Source organism: Pinus tabuliformis, chromosome 6, assembly GCF_031772625.1.
Source record: "Pinus tabuliformis cultivar Carrire ecotype Pingquan chromosome 6, CPIR1, whole genome shotgun sequence".
NCBI lineage: Eukaryota > Viridiplantae > Streptophyta > Pinopsida > Pinales > Pinaceae > Pinus > Pinus tabuliformis.
The window spans coordinates 167,159,293-167,174,781 of NC_142292.1; positions in this window are offsets into that span (position 1 = coordinate 167,159,293).

The following is a 15,489-nucleotide window of genomic DNA, read 5'->3' on the forward strand; positions in this document are numbered from 1 at the left end:
CCCTTTCTGCAACCACAACTGCCTACCCAGCTATTTTCCTAGCATTTTTTGTTTCTCCATAGAGGGTGCATTTGGACTTGCAAACCCTTACTTGCCTTTTCTTTTCTTTGGCTTTTTCTTTTTCCTTTCTATCTACTTCTACCCTTATCTCTTCCAAGGTCCCAGATTAAGCTGTTGGGAACCTTTGCTTCTCTACCTAAACTAGTTGTCTGCCAAGATTAAGCAGTTTGGACAGACTTCTTTCTCTATTCTATAACTCAAAATTGAAAGATGGCATGATCCAGATTAGACTGTTGAATCATCCACAAAATTGAAATAAGGTCCTCAATACTTGAAACACTTTACCCACCTCTTGCTTTCTAGGAAATATGGGATCTTTGTGAACTCAAAGCAGAGCATATTTGGCCTTTCTCTTTGCCAATCATGAAATATGAAACCTATTGGTATAGGTATCCAACAGTGGCTCCACATGGGGATGGTTTTTCTTTTGAAAGACCAAGAACAGCAGGTCAGATTGCCTTGTTCTTTAGCTGTTCATACCAATCTTTGAAACTTGCTGCCTCAATGTGTCAAAATGGTGTGTTTCTCTTTTGGAAGACTTCTGATTCTATCAGCCTCTTGCTGGTTGGTGAATCACTTGGGAAAACTACTTTTTACAATCTAAAACAGAAGATAATATGTACATCTGTATATATACAATGAATCCTTAGGTTCCACTCATGGGGAATAGTCAAAGTAGTGCTTCAGCATCCTGCCATTGACAGGACCTTCATCCAAGTCAGTTTCAGTAAGACTTTTGAGGAAATAGGTGTTGTTCCCTTGTACTGCTTGGACAGCAAATGGTCCTTTCCATAAAGAGTCAAACTTTCCATGTTTCCCTTTCTCTTCTCTTCTTGCATCCCACTTTAAAACTTTGTCCCCTACATTGAAATCTTCTGCTTTGGTTCTTCTATCAAAAGCCCTTTTCAGTTTCTCTTGTAGTATCTGCACTCTGCTGAAAACTTGTTCTCTGGTCTGTTGTAAACAAATTATCTGGTTAATCCTTCTTTGCATGTCATTTGGCTCTGCTTGGCTCTCTTGCAGAAGTTTCATAACCGGCACTCCTAGTGATGAAGGAAATCTGGCCTCTAATCCATAGACTAACTCATATGGGCTGGTCCCAATTGATCTTTTAGTTGTTAGTCTGTCTGCCCATAAAGCATTTACTAGTTTCTTATGCCAGTTCTTTTTGTTCTCTTCCAGCACTTTCTTTATGATATTTATCAAACTTTTGTTTGATGATTCAGCAAGGCCATTTCCTTGAGGATAGTAAGCTGTAGAATGGCCCAAAGTAATGTGAAATTTATGGCAGAAGTTCACCATCTTCTTGGATCTGAAGGCAGCAGCATTGTCTGTTATTATCTTGTCTGGGCAGCCAAATCTAGCCAGTATATTGTTTTCCAAAAATTGAATGATTACTGAATCATTTGCTTGTCTGCATGGGGCAGCTTCAATCCACTTGGTGAAGTAGTCTGTTGCTGTTAGAATCCATCTGTGTTGCCCTGAAGATGAGGGATGAATTTCCCCAATGAAATCCAAGCCCCATTGTTGAAAAGGTCTCTCTGTTGCAATGGGCTTCAAAGGAAGTGGCAGCAACTGTCTTTTGCCTTCAAACAGTTGGCATTTGTGGCATGAGGCTGTAAATTTCTTAACATCAGAGAACATAGTAGGCCAGTAATAACCAGCCCTCAATATCTTGTCCACAGTGGACTTCCAGTACAAATGTCCACCACAGTCTCCAGCATGGAAATCTTGCATGATATTGTTAGTTTCATTCTCTATTAGACAGTGCAGCAAAATACCTTCATGGTTTTTCCAAAGTAAATTTCCATCTATTACACAAAATTTAGATGTTTTCATTTTTAGGAACCTACTTTTAGTTCTGGACAGTCCTGGGGGAGCACACAGGTTTTGTAACACATAACAGATATCAGAGTACCAAGGAGATTGTTCAAAGGCTACATTGATCTTTGGAGTCGCCAGCTCTGTTTCACTGTCCAGTTGGTTGATGTCTAAGGCTTGGAAATTTGCTTCTGTCATTAATTTGGCCAAACCTTGTCCTTTTATCAGCTTTGTAGGCTTTATTTCAATGTCAAATTCTAGTATATTGGCAATCCATTTTCCTCTCCTGCCCTCTAAGTTTTCTTGGGTGAGAATGTCTTTGACAATAGGACTTGGTACATAAGCCACAACATGGGAGTAAAGGATGTAAATCCTAAAGTCTTTAATAGCTTTGATCAAAGCATAGGCTTGTTTTTCCATTATTTGATACTTTAGGGGGCATCTCTAAGAGCTCTGCTGAAGAAGGCAATAGGCTTCTCATTCCCTTGGTCATCTTTCTGTAATAAAACAGCAGCAATAGTATGTTGGGAGGCAAAGGAGAAAATGATAAAGTCTCTGTCAAACTGAGGATTGGTTAACACTGGGGTTTGAGTCAAGGCCAACTTTATACTTTCAAAGGCTTGTTTTGCTTCAACAGTCCATTTGACCTTTGAATCTTTCTTTAGCATATTGTTTAGTAATCTGATTAATTCTGCCAAATTCGGGATAAACCTTCTTAAAAAGTTGATTTTCCCTAAAAATCCTTGCAACTCCTTGACATTCCTGGGATGGGGCATTTGTAGGATAGCTTGTATCCTATCTGGATCAATTCTTATGCCATCTTTTGAAATAATATGTCCTAGAAGTTTCCCTTCTTCTAAACCAAATAATGACTTCTTGGGGTTTAAGGAAATGCCATATTTTCTGCATGTTATGAAAATCTGTCTCAAATGTTTCAAGTGTTCTTGGTCAGACTTTGAAAAGGGTGTAAGATCATCTAAGTAAATAACCAAGAAGTCATGAATCTCTTTTGCAAAAGCAATGTCCATTGCTCTTTGAAACGTTGCCCCTGCATTTTTCAATCCAAAGGGCATTTTGACATATTTGAAAGTTCCCCATGGAGTAGTAAATGCAGTTTTGTCTTGATCATCAGGGTGTACCAGGATTTGATTGAAACCTGAGAAACCATCCAGCAATGATATCCTTGAAGCCCCTACTACTCTTTGAAGAATGTGATCCATTTTGGGTAAGGGGTAGTTGTCTTTGAGTGACACTTGGTTCAAATTCCTTAAGTCTACACAAAGTCTAATCTCACCAGTTTTCTTTCTTGTAGGGACCAAATTTGAAATCCACTCAGAGAACCTGATTGGTGCTATGATACCAGCTTTGAACATTTTCTGTAATTCTTTTTCAATGGAAGGAAGGAGCATAGGATTGATCCTTCTCAATTTCTGTTTGAATGGTTTTTGATTAGATTTGAGGGGAATAGTATGCTGGATAACAGAGGTATCATAGGACTTTAGATCCTCATAACCCCAAGCAAAGACATCTTGAAACTCTTTAAAGAGATCAATGTATTTGGGTTTTTGATCAGGGGGCAAAGCAGCAGATAGCTTTATTATTTTAGGCTTGTCAGTGGTACCAATGTTGCATTCTTCAATTGCTGCATCTAATGGCTGCATCTTTGGTTTTCTGGGGACATCATTTGAGTCAAAAATGTCCTCTAGTGGGGTAAGGCCTGCTGGAAGGAAATTGTCTTTGAGTTGTATGATTTCATCTTCAGCGTTGCTCACCTCTTCACAGTCAATTTGGTGAATTTGCTGAATGTTTTCATTGTCGAAAATGGTTGGAGTCAGTAATTGTTTTGCTGTCCTAGGTGACATTGGGTGAGCTGACTGTTGAAACTGTATTTGTGATGGACTTGTTCCCTCAAATATTTGTGATTGACATGCTGACTCAAGCATTTGTGATTGGCATGCTCCATCAATATCAATATTTAATCCTGTGAACTCTTGTTGCAAGGTCAAAAAATTGTTTATTTGCATGTCATCCTCAAATACTTGCCACTCTTTGACATTGTTTGGAATAGAGGGTCTGTATTTGACCTCTGCTGTGAAACAATTGTTGGGTTCCAATGGGAATTTGAAGGTGCTGGCAAATGTTGCCAGGCTGTGTGCATGGAGATTGTGGCCCCTTGAAATTTTTGTGATAACAAACTCAGAGAAGGTCTCTAATATTTCAATTACAGCAGACCTGTAGGACCTCAATCTCTTGTCATTGGTGACAAAATTTCCTTTTACCTGTTGAATTACTAGGTCAGAGTCCCCCATGATGGAGAGGCTAGGTGCTTGTAATGATTTTGCTAGCTTTAGGCCCAGGAACAGAGCTTCATATTCTGCCATGTTATTAGTGCATCTAAAATTCAATCTGTAAGCTCTGCCTTCTGCATAGCCTTTCTCTTTGTTATGTATCCATACTCCAGCTCCTGCCCCTAACTTGTTGACTGAGCCATCAAACTCTAGGACCCACAGAATGTCTTGCTGAACAGGAGATTTAAAATTCTGTTCATGGGATGGCAATGTGAGCATGAGTTGGGGTTTCTTTTCCCATTTGTTTTCTAGGACAATTTCATCACTTTTTTGACAATCTTTAACAACTAGAGGAGGGTGAATGTGTATTGTTGGGCTGATTGATGTTTGGCAGGTGCTACTTGTTTGATCAATGTTTTGTTCTTGTATGAGTGCTTCGGTCCTAATGTCATTGTTTGAGAGGCTTGTGCTGTCATTGAAGAGGATGAAGGAGTCTATGTCCGAATGGACAGCATATATTGGAAAATTTTGAGGCTTTTCTTCACTGCTGACCATATACTTCATGAGTGTTTCCCTGTAAAGTCTTTTTGGTTGCCCAAAGACAGAGATAGTTGCATATGACATGTCCAATTGCAGGGAGCCTTGGAGCTTGGCTCCCCATGATCTCGATAACAGCATCCCATATTTGGGTGGGATATCAGCAACTACAACATCCATTAGAATAGTCTTGTTGGGAAATTGAACCAGGGACACACATAAATCTTTTATTAGGCCTAAACATTTGACTTGACTGGAATCAAAGGAAAACAGGTCTTTGTATGGCCTTGTTATATCCAAGTTTAATCTTTCCATGACAGCTTTTGGCATAAGGTTGTGAGAGGCACCTGAGTCAAACATTGCATTATGCAGTATTTTATCATGAACATGCAGGCTGACATAAAAAGGTAAAACCCCTGTGACTACTGTTTTTCCATCTACCTCGGGGCCAAACAGTAATTCTGGAGTGTCATCTAGCACATTTACATCATCTTTGCTATTGGTGAGCTGAAGGGATTTTTTGATCTGTTGCTTATATATGTCATGTTTGGCTAGCTCTGAAAGGGGAATTGCTACCTTTAACTTGCCGATCTCTGCTCCTAGGTCAAAGGGTTTGTCAACTTGGGTTTTGGAGTCACGGGTAGCAGTCCTTTCTCTGTTGATTAAATCTTCTTGTTGGATTTCATCTTGATTTTGGAACCTGCCCCTTACATTCATGTCTTGAGGGGTAATGTTCGGATTTGGGTGGGAGGATGAGGTTGCCATGGGCTGTTGTAGTGGGGACAGTAGTTCAGTAACCTCCTCAACCACTACTTCTTTTGTAGGCAAGTTTGTTTTGTCATTAGGTTCGGTGACTAAGGTTTCTTTAGATTGCTGTTTCTCCTTTATCTTTTCGGGCTGATTTACATTTACAGTCCTACTCCTTAGTTTGTATTGTTTATGGACTTCATAGACAGCAGTATCATATCCTTGTTTAAAGTCAAAGGATTCTCCTGATTTAGTTTGGAATGTTTTGCTTTCATCCTCCTCATGGTCTTCTTGTGTTAAAAATACATGGCTTTTACCATCCAGACCCATTAAGTTGATTTCGGGGTCTTCATTGAGCTGATTGGCTGAGGAAGTTTCTGCATAGTTCTCTTGAAAAGGGGGTCTGATATCTTGGTCTGCACTTGTTTTTCCTATGTTTGGGTTCTGAGTTCTCCTAAAATTTGGGTTTCTAGGAGGGTTGCTTTGTGAGGCCTCCCATGATGATTTTCTTTCAACTGATTCCACTCTTTCACCCAGTCTCTTCATGCTGTTTAGTATTGCATCCAACTTTTGATCAAAACCTGAGGGCTCTTCTCTGAAGCCAGCCTTCTTTTCCAGCTTTGCCCTGTTTCTCTTGGCAATTAGGTTGGCCTCTACAGTGACTGCAACTCTTTGAGCTTCTGCAAGGGTTGGGGGATCTCTTTCTTTCAGCTGATAGGCCATATCAGAGTCAAAACCGTCAGGGAAGTTATACAGGGCCAAATCAGGAGGGGGTCTTAAGTTCTGGGGGATAGCATTATATACATTGTTAAACCTAGCACAATATTCCAAAACTGTTTCTTGGGGACCTCTTTTAATAGTGTTATATTCACCGAGTATGTGTAGAGGATCTTTCTTCTTCTCCCATCTGTTGGTAAACTCTTGGTACAGGACCTCAGGGGTTGCAATGGAATTTGCATTCAGGGATCTAAACCAAGTTCTGACATCCCCGGTTAAGCTTTGAACAAAAATTCTCATCCTGACACTGTCATCATCTATTTCATAGGTCTCAAAGTGGTCTTGCATCTTCTTAGCATGCTGGACAGCTGTCAAAGGGCCATGGGAGTCAAAAAATGAGATTTTGGTTTGGTAGTCTTGAGGTAGAGCTGGAGCATTGGCTGGTATCTGCAGAGGTGCATATCTGTTAGCCATGTTTATGGGATTTATGGGGTTAATAGGAACAAATGGGACAACAGGGATTACAGGTGTAACAGGGTTAATAGGATGGGTAATAAGCGGGGAACTGTTTGAGGGAGTATGTGCAGATGGTGAAGATGGGAGAGGAGGACTTTGAGGAGTTGATGATGAACTAGGGGAACTAGGGGTGGACCGGAACAGAACTTTGCAGGGTGTGGGAATGCAGATAGGCTGTTCTGAGATTATATCTGAATCAGCAGGCTTCTCCTGCTTTTGCTGTCTCCTTATGTTCTTTGGAATGATATTTGGGTTATCAACAATGATAGGTTGATTAGGGTCAGGGTTTGCCCTAGTGTGCCTTGGGTTTCTTTTGGGAGCCAGCTTCTAAGTATTCTTTTAGAACTTTATACAGGAGGCTTTATATGTACAAGGACTGGATGAAAATTTTGGAATGGCTATATATGTTTCAAAGCTAGGATGAAGATTCCCTAATCAGCTCTTCCCTAAAGCTGTTCCTGTGGCACAGAAACAGTCCTAAGGCCTCTTGGCTAGTTCAGGCTTGATGGTAGCTTTGGAAGATAGATAGTAATTGAAAAATCTTTAAGAAGTCCCCAGTGGAGTCGCCAATTATGTTAACACCCAGGTTGTTCCCTATGACTCCCAAGGGAATACGGCCGGGGTAACCACTAACCAATCTTTGGATCACTGTTTCTAGCCAAACTGTGATCAGAGAGGGCTCTCTCTTTATGATTTGTAACTGTTTATGATAGGGTTTTAGGCTAGCTATTATGCACAGGTTTTGTTTATGTTTTGGTTGAAGAATTTCTTTCAGATCTCTTGTGATGTAATTTTCAAAGAGTTAAATATCATTGGGCAATGGAGTCTATGGCTGTAGGTGTTTAGAAACCTTGAGATGAACTGGTGAAACTTACAGGGCCATTTGGATACTTCATAGAACAAATTTTGATTTATAACACGAACAGGAAAAACAAGCAGTGAGAGCATTCAAGGATTTTCACTAAATGTTTAAGTATTTTCACCAAACTGGTTATAAGAAATGGATGGATGTCTCAGGGGCAAACTTGAATCCCTGGGAATATCTATCACTGTAAAAGATATAGTTTTAAAGTGCAGCAACTAAGAATTACACTTCTTTTACTGTATCTGAAGAAAACATGGATAATAGCTCAGTTTGAGTTCAGGGTAATCAGTGATTAAATCCTGGAACTATTCTTCTACTTTGCTATTAAGTGTAAAATATTTAGACAACAAAAGAGAACAAAAGACTCGAAAACATGTAATACAGAGATTTAAGAAAACTTATTGTTTTATGAAACACTCTGGAATCCTGCAACATTCACCATTCATCACAACGCATCAAATACACCAAGCTTTGGAAATTCCATTCTCCCTTTGTATTATTTCTCTGAGAATTTTTACAGCAAGTGAGACTTCCAAAAGGAAAATAACAACAACCCTTAAGCTTCTGTGAGGGGCCAATATATACTTGCGGTTGTTTACAAAAATATCTGAGTCCTGAGTTATCTCAGACTTAATGTTCTTACCAACTTTGAGATATTATTATCAGAAATTTATTACAGCATTGAATACAAGATAAAGGCGCTTTAATGTTCTGTCAGAAGATATTTTGGCCTTTGGGATCTGCTGAGTCGGTTGAGATACTTTGATTAAATGCTGGAGAACCCGACTTTATGGCTTGTGCGCTGTATGCTGTGTTTGTCACCTGTGATTGTGACTGCTGCTGTGGTGAGAGAATAGCTCTGCTGAGTTGGCTCAGCCTCTGCCTCTTCCTTGTAGATTTTATTCATCAAAATTGTGCCTGCGCATGACTGCTCATGTACTGGAGAAAATTAGCGCTACAGGTTCTGGCCTGACAAAATTATCTGTGTCAAATTCCTCCATACTTCCTGTGTGGGCAATTGATGATTTATGATTGCCCCCATAGTCTCATCTGCCTCAGTATACTTAAAGAAATTCGGTGGTGTATCAAACAGATGATCAATTTCATTCATAATAAAAAACAGATTATCCACCCTATCATACAGATTCTGCCCCGATGCTGGCCCTGTGTCTGCTGAGGTACTGGGCTGTTTTGCAATTTGTGCTACTGCATGGGCATCAATCCTTTTGTTGTAATTTTCTAGGGTGAGCAGTCTTCCTACACTGCTTAAAATGCTGGGGAGGCCTCTGTTCTGTAATGCCAGGAATCTGTCCAGGAATTTGTTGATTTCAGTCTGCATGTCCTGTGTTCTCCTCTCCAGTGTTCCAACTAGGTTTCTTAGTGTCAGGACTCGTTTAACTACTGAGATTGTTTCAGTCCTGTTAGTAATTCCCATGGCAGCTAGTTGAGAGCTAGTTTTGTTATTTAAAACATTGACCATTCTGCTGGCAGCATCTGGCATGTGGCCAAGGCTTGCTCTTGCTCTGTGTATTTCCTTGTTTGCCTTTGTGATGAGTACTATTTGCTCATCCATAGTCTCAATGTACTGCCACTGATTGGTGATGGATCGACCGATGTTACTCCAGAGGACTGCTTTTAGTTCTGCTGTTACCTTCTCTAGTGCAAGCTCTTTTTCTAGTTCAGCTATTCTCTTTTTTAGAGCTTTTATCTCTCTCTCCTTTGTTGCTTCATTCTGCTTGCTTTTGTCAAATTTTTCATTCACCTTGGCCAAAGTCTTCTTGACTTCATCAAGCTCTTTCATTTGGGACTCAAGAACTTGGATCTCAGCTTGTAGCTTCTGCATATCCAGACTGGGAGTCTGTCCTGGTGTTGGTGTAGTTGTTGGAGGGACTTCCTCAAGATTAATTATCACAGGAGGAGGCTGGGAGGGTTGGCCCTCTTCTCTTTGCTTCATTGCTGTTTGTAGTGCTGCCTTTGCAGCTTCTGATTGTCCTAGCTGGTCTTGAGTCCTAACCAGCTCCTTGTACAGGGATACCAGCAGGTCTGTAGCATCCTTTTCCTGCCTTTGCTGGGCAACCTCGTCTGTTTGTGGGTGGATGGTGGCTGGGAGCTTGATTTTCTTTCTTAAAGCCGCCATGTCTGCATCCCTTATCTTCAGGAGTTCTTGGATACCCTTAACATCTTTAGGATCATGTCCTATTTCTATAATTACCTCTTCCAAGGACTTGATCCTGTTGTCCTTGGCTTGTGATGATGCTCTCTCCAATTCCAGCTGAGAGGCTGTATTATCAAGGCTGCTCTTCAATTTGTAGTTCTCCAATGTCTCACCTGCCAAGGAGGCATACACCATTTCACCAGTTTGTTTATGTAATTCAATCTTATCCATAGGGTGTATGTCTTTGGCCAGAACCTCCATGTTGGTTCTTAGGTAATCCGAGGTAGATTGAGGATGCAGCGTTGTGGGCATGAAGTGACTCATGATCATCTTGCCTTCACTTACATCAAAGGCGGACATGAGTCTTTGCTGATTGGTAGGAGCCAGGTTCAGCAAATGATCGTACAGCTGTATTTTAATAGGATCACTCCTCCTCTTAATGTCAATAAATTGCTGTTTGATGCTTGACTGTCCTTCTCTGTGCTGGCTGGAGGAGCTGACCTCTCCTCCTATAGTTCTATCATGTTCATGCTGAAATGAACTGGCTGAAACTTCTCCACTGGGTGGGCCCATACCCATTGCTTGCCTCACTGCTATGTCATCCTCTTGGGAGTCATTTAGTCTTTGTCTTTTCTCTCCCCGATTAATGGATGAAGTCAGGGGAGTCTCTCTATCCCTTTTTCTGGTAAAGTCCTCCTTTTGTGGGGTTTGGAGGACCGAGGTATCAACAGTAGTTTCTGCTCTAGGAGGCACCATTGTCTGAGCCTGTTGCTCAGTGGAGCTTGGAGGATCAGTCACTTTTTCTTGCTGCAAGGGCTGCTGTTCACTAAACTGTTCCTCTTCTTGTTGCTGCCCAAGTTCCTGCTGCTCCATCTCTTCTTGCTGCTGTAGCAATGTGTCCACTTGTTCTTCTGTCAATGGAGGTGGCTGTTCCACCTGCTTCCCTTTATCCTTGCTTGCTGTCTGTGGTGCTTTCTCGGCAGTTTGCTGCTGTGCTGTTGATGATGTAGCAGCTGCTCCAAGTTGCTTTTTGTAGGAGAGGGGCACCTGTCCACAAGTTTCCAAGTCAGCTTCCTTTTGCATATTTCTAGCCTCTCTCTCAAGTAACTCTTCATTAGTAATTTCCTCCTCTAGGGTACCCTCTTCCCAATTTGATGCATTGGCATACTGTTCAATCTCGGGTTGTCTCTTGTGTGCATAGCTACCCAATTTGTATCTAATCCTCCTGAGGGAGATAGCATGATTGGGGTCATAGGGTATCCATTCAAAGCTGGTTTGCAGTCTGAGGCCTTCCAGGATAGTGTTTGCCTCTTTCCATCCCTCTTCTTTCTTGTTATATAGGAAAGGACCCAGCTGGTTCCTTACCTTCAACTGTGACTTCTTGTTGTTGCTCTGAAAATGAAGATAGTCTGAGTTCCCAAACTGTCTGAAATATTCCAAGGCAAAAAGCCTCATGGGGACATATCTTGGCAACCTAAATGGGTTCAACTCACAGCCATATATCCTGATGACTGTGTGGTTTTGGTAGAAGTACCAATTACCAATGCTGTAGGACTTATTCAAATGGAGAATTCTCCTCATGTCATCAGTTAGTCTAGGAGGAGGAGTACCATGCAATACTGTCATGACTGGATAGATGAATAAGTCAATGAACTCAGTGTATGTGTAAGGTGATACAGAGGTATGATGAAAAACAGAAGTCCAGAACACAACTGACCTTGGAATTCCCTGGGCATTGAGTGGCTTCAAAGGAACAGAGAAGGTGGCTGGCTGATAGAACAAGAATAGATGGTATATATATGAAGTATACCTGAATAGTCTTTCCCTCTTCAAGTTCATAAACTGCTCATGGATTTTATCTGCAATGTAGGTTGCATAGTCATAATGTACAGCTGGGGGTTTACCAGGAGAGAATATAGACAGCATTGCCATTAGGCTATCATCCACATCCTCTATCCCCCTGAATCCTAGGACATAACTGATTAAATCCACTAACATCCTGCCCAATTCATTCAAATAGTGATACCCAATAGGAGGGGTTCTGACTGATTCAGAGCCTGGTCTTACAAACAACTGATTGATTTTAATGATTTGGTCATTTGACAGCTTGGTCCCTTTGTTTATCAAATTCTGCATAAAGAGGGGAGTCAATTGCTTGGCAGTTTGGAAGTGCAGCATTCCATTTATACTCTCTGGGGTAATCTGGAACAGGATTGAGCCTGTGGGGCTGATGACAGCTCTTTGGCTTGGGTCATAGCATTCCTGGCAGCTGTAGATCAGTTCTGGCATAGGATTTACTTGGGGAAGGTTGTAGATGGGCAAATTTGAGTCCCAAATTCCCAAGATGTCTGCCCCACTCAGGTGCTGGGCTTTTAACTCATTCATCATCTGGATATTGTATTTGGTTCCCATAGGGAACCAGTCCAACATTTGGTAATCCATGTCTCCCAGGGCTTTCCATGCTAATTCCTGGTGAGGAGCATTGAGGGGCTTGATATTTAGAGCAATAGGAGTCTCCATAGTTCTTCAAAGTGCAACAATTGTAGGTGAATAGTCAAAATGGAAGCAACACAGAATAGAGGTGATTCTCTGTAAAGACAGTTTGTATTTTGGATACCAGAGGGGAATTTACTCAACAGCAATTGAAATACTGTTTGTTTTTTAGGAGCAGAGCTTCTCTAAGGTCTAACTATGTCCTCTTTTTGCGGGTAAATTGAGACCAACTAGGAATTAGCCGAGAATACGCAGTGAGTGTTGCTTTCTGGGCGAAAATACAGGTATTAAGGCTCGGCCGGTGTTTTTTGGACTTCACAGTTACAATGGTGGACGTGCAGAGGGAAATGGGCGGTATAAATGTAGTTTCAAGGTGTCTTAAGCCTTCTGAGCAACTTAAATTTCAATAACAGTCGTATGGAGGGCAGAACAATGGTAAATACCTGTTAATTGACGAACAGAGGTTGCGCAGGTGTGCACGGTTGCTGCTGAGGAGGTCGCCCGGGTTAAATCAACAGGTTGGCGGAAATTCGAACGTAAACGGTCATGCAGAGAGAACAATAGCGACAGGAGTGAAAAGGGGAAAAAACACGGTTTTTTGGGTAAATATGGACCTTTTTCACCATTTTGGCGCTTTTTAGTGATGACGTCAGCATGACGTCATTGGTGGGTCAAGGTGAGGTGACGTCAGCTGACGTCATCGGGTGACGTGGCGGTAGACTATTGGTCCAAGGGGGCGATGAGGTGGCAGCCATGTCAGCGGCCAGGTGGACGAATAGCGGGAGCGGGTACAGGTGGATGTGACGTGGCGATTTGTTGGCGGAAAACAGGTGGCGGTTAGGACCGTAGCGGTTACGGTTAGGGTTAACCGCTACGGTTTCTCGGGGCGGTTTAGGTACGACGCTGAATGTGTCAGGCCTTGCTCCGAGAGGCTTTAGCGTTTGACACGTGGAGAGGTACTGACGTGACGCAACGTCACCTTCTCGGGCGGTAAAGGACAGCAGTGGGAGCCGCTCCGATATTGACGTGGATCGTCGGATCTTCGGGCCTTGATCCGACGGTGGGCGGAACAGGAAGATGCTCGGGTTGTATGCGGGCGGAAAACTTTGGGTAGAGGGTTTTTGTTGGTTTTTCATTGTTTATTCATTGTTTATTATTTAAAACAAACAATGCACTAACCTTTGGAAATGCGCCAGAGGCGGGTTTTTTGGCTTTGGTAACTTTTGCAAAGGATTTAAAGGCGGAAGAGGGTTTTATAAGGGTTTTCCAATGCAAATGGTGGTTTGAGGAGCAGTTTGACTTGCAGCAAGGGGGAATGGGATGGGACAGGTTCACCAAAGTGACCAGATGTCAGTTTGGTCCCTTTTGAAGAACATATGGCTATAATGCCAGGGGGAAGGAGTATTTATAAGATTTGGGGCTTTATACACCATAGTGTTAGTATTATTAGGGGAAAGGGTAAAATAGGGGAGCTATATAGTACAATTAGAGGTTAATATGAATGAAGGGAGCAAATGAAGGGGTTTTTACTGAGTTTATCTGAACTTGACTTGGTTTTGAGAGTAGATCAAAATGAAAAGATCTTAGACAAGAAATGTGGATTCTGAATGAACTAGAACCACCATAAAACCATGATCTCTCTTCATAAATCTCAGCTAAAGAAAGGGAGTGTTAGTAATGGAATAGAGGGGAAGAGGGAGGTTAGTTATGCTCCTTGCTGTAATATGATGGGATTAACCACTTTGTTCATTGATAGATTTTGCTTTGGCAAAACACCTCTTGACATATGTGTAATGATGAAAATACCCTTTCTGCAACCACAACTGCCTACCCAGCTATTTTCCTAGCATTTTTTGTTTCTCCATAGAGGGTGCATTTGGACTTGCAAACCCTTACTTGCCTTTTCTTTTCTTTGGCTTTTTCTTTTTCCTTTCTATCTACTTCTACCCTTATCTCTTCCAAGGTCCCAGATTAAGCTGTTGGGAACCTTTGCTTCTCTACCTAAACTAGTTGTCTGCCAAGATTAAGTAGTTTGGACAGACTTCTTTCTCTATTCTATAACTCAAAATTGAAAGATGGCATGATCCAGATTAGACTGTTGAATCATCCACAAAATTGAAATAAGGTCCTCAATACTTGAAACACTTTACCCACCTCTTGCTTTCTAGGAAATATGGGATCTTTGTGAACTCAAAGCAGAGCATATTTGGCCTTTCTCTTTGCCAATCATGAAATATGAAACCTATTGGTATAGGTATCCAACACATATCACCAGCTCCATAGAGAATTCTTAATTGCTTTCTGTTGGCTGACCATGCTTCATCACTTAAGTTTAAATTTGATTGTTTAAAGATACACAATAGGCCCTGCAGTCCGAACATCATCACTCCTGCATCTCAAAGCATTGCACAACTCCAGACTCCATTGCCCAAAAATATACTATTCTCTGAACACTACACCTTAAGCCCTGAAAGAAATCCTTCAACCAAAATATAAACCAAAAACCTGAGCATAATAACTAGCCTAAAACACCCTCAAAACAGAGACAAATTATAAAGAGAGAGCCCTCTCTGATTACAGTTTGGCTAGGAACTGTGATCCAAAGATTGGTTAGTGGTTACCCCGGCCGTATTCCCTTGGGAGTCATAGGGAACAACCTGGGTGTTAACATAAATGGCGACTCCACTGGGGACTTCTTAGGATTTTCCAATTTCTATACATCTCTCAAAGCTACAGATCAAGCCTGAAATCAGTCAGGAGGCCTGCAAAGCTGTTTCTGTGTCACATTGACAGCTTTAGGGAAGAGCTTTTTCAGTGAGTCTTCATCTCAGCTTTGAAATATATATAGCCATTCCAAAATCTCTGTCCAGTCCTTAAAGATATAAAAATTTCCTATAAAATCCTAAAAAACAGTTAGAAGCTGGCTCCCAAGAAAAATCCACGGCATACTAGGGCAAATCCTGACCCTAATCCACCCATCATTGTTGATAATCCAAATACCATCCCTAGAAACATTAGGAGGCAGCAAAGGCAGGAGCAGCCTGCTGATTTAACCTCAGATTCAGATCATCCCAGCCTTATCTCTACCCCATGCAAGGTCCTTTTCCGGTCTACCCCTAGTTCCCCTAGTTCACCATTCACATCTCAAAGTCCTCCTCTCACATCTTCGTCCACTGCACATATCCCCTTGACCAACACTCTAGGTTCACCCTTACTTGTCACCCCTGTGGTACCCACTGTTCCTAATATCCCAGCTGCCCCTGTTAATCCTCTAAACCCTGTAAATATGG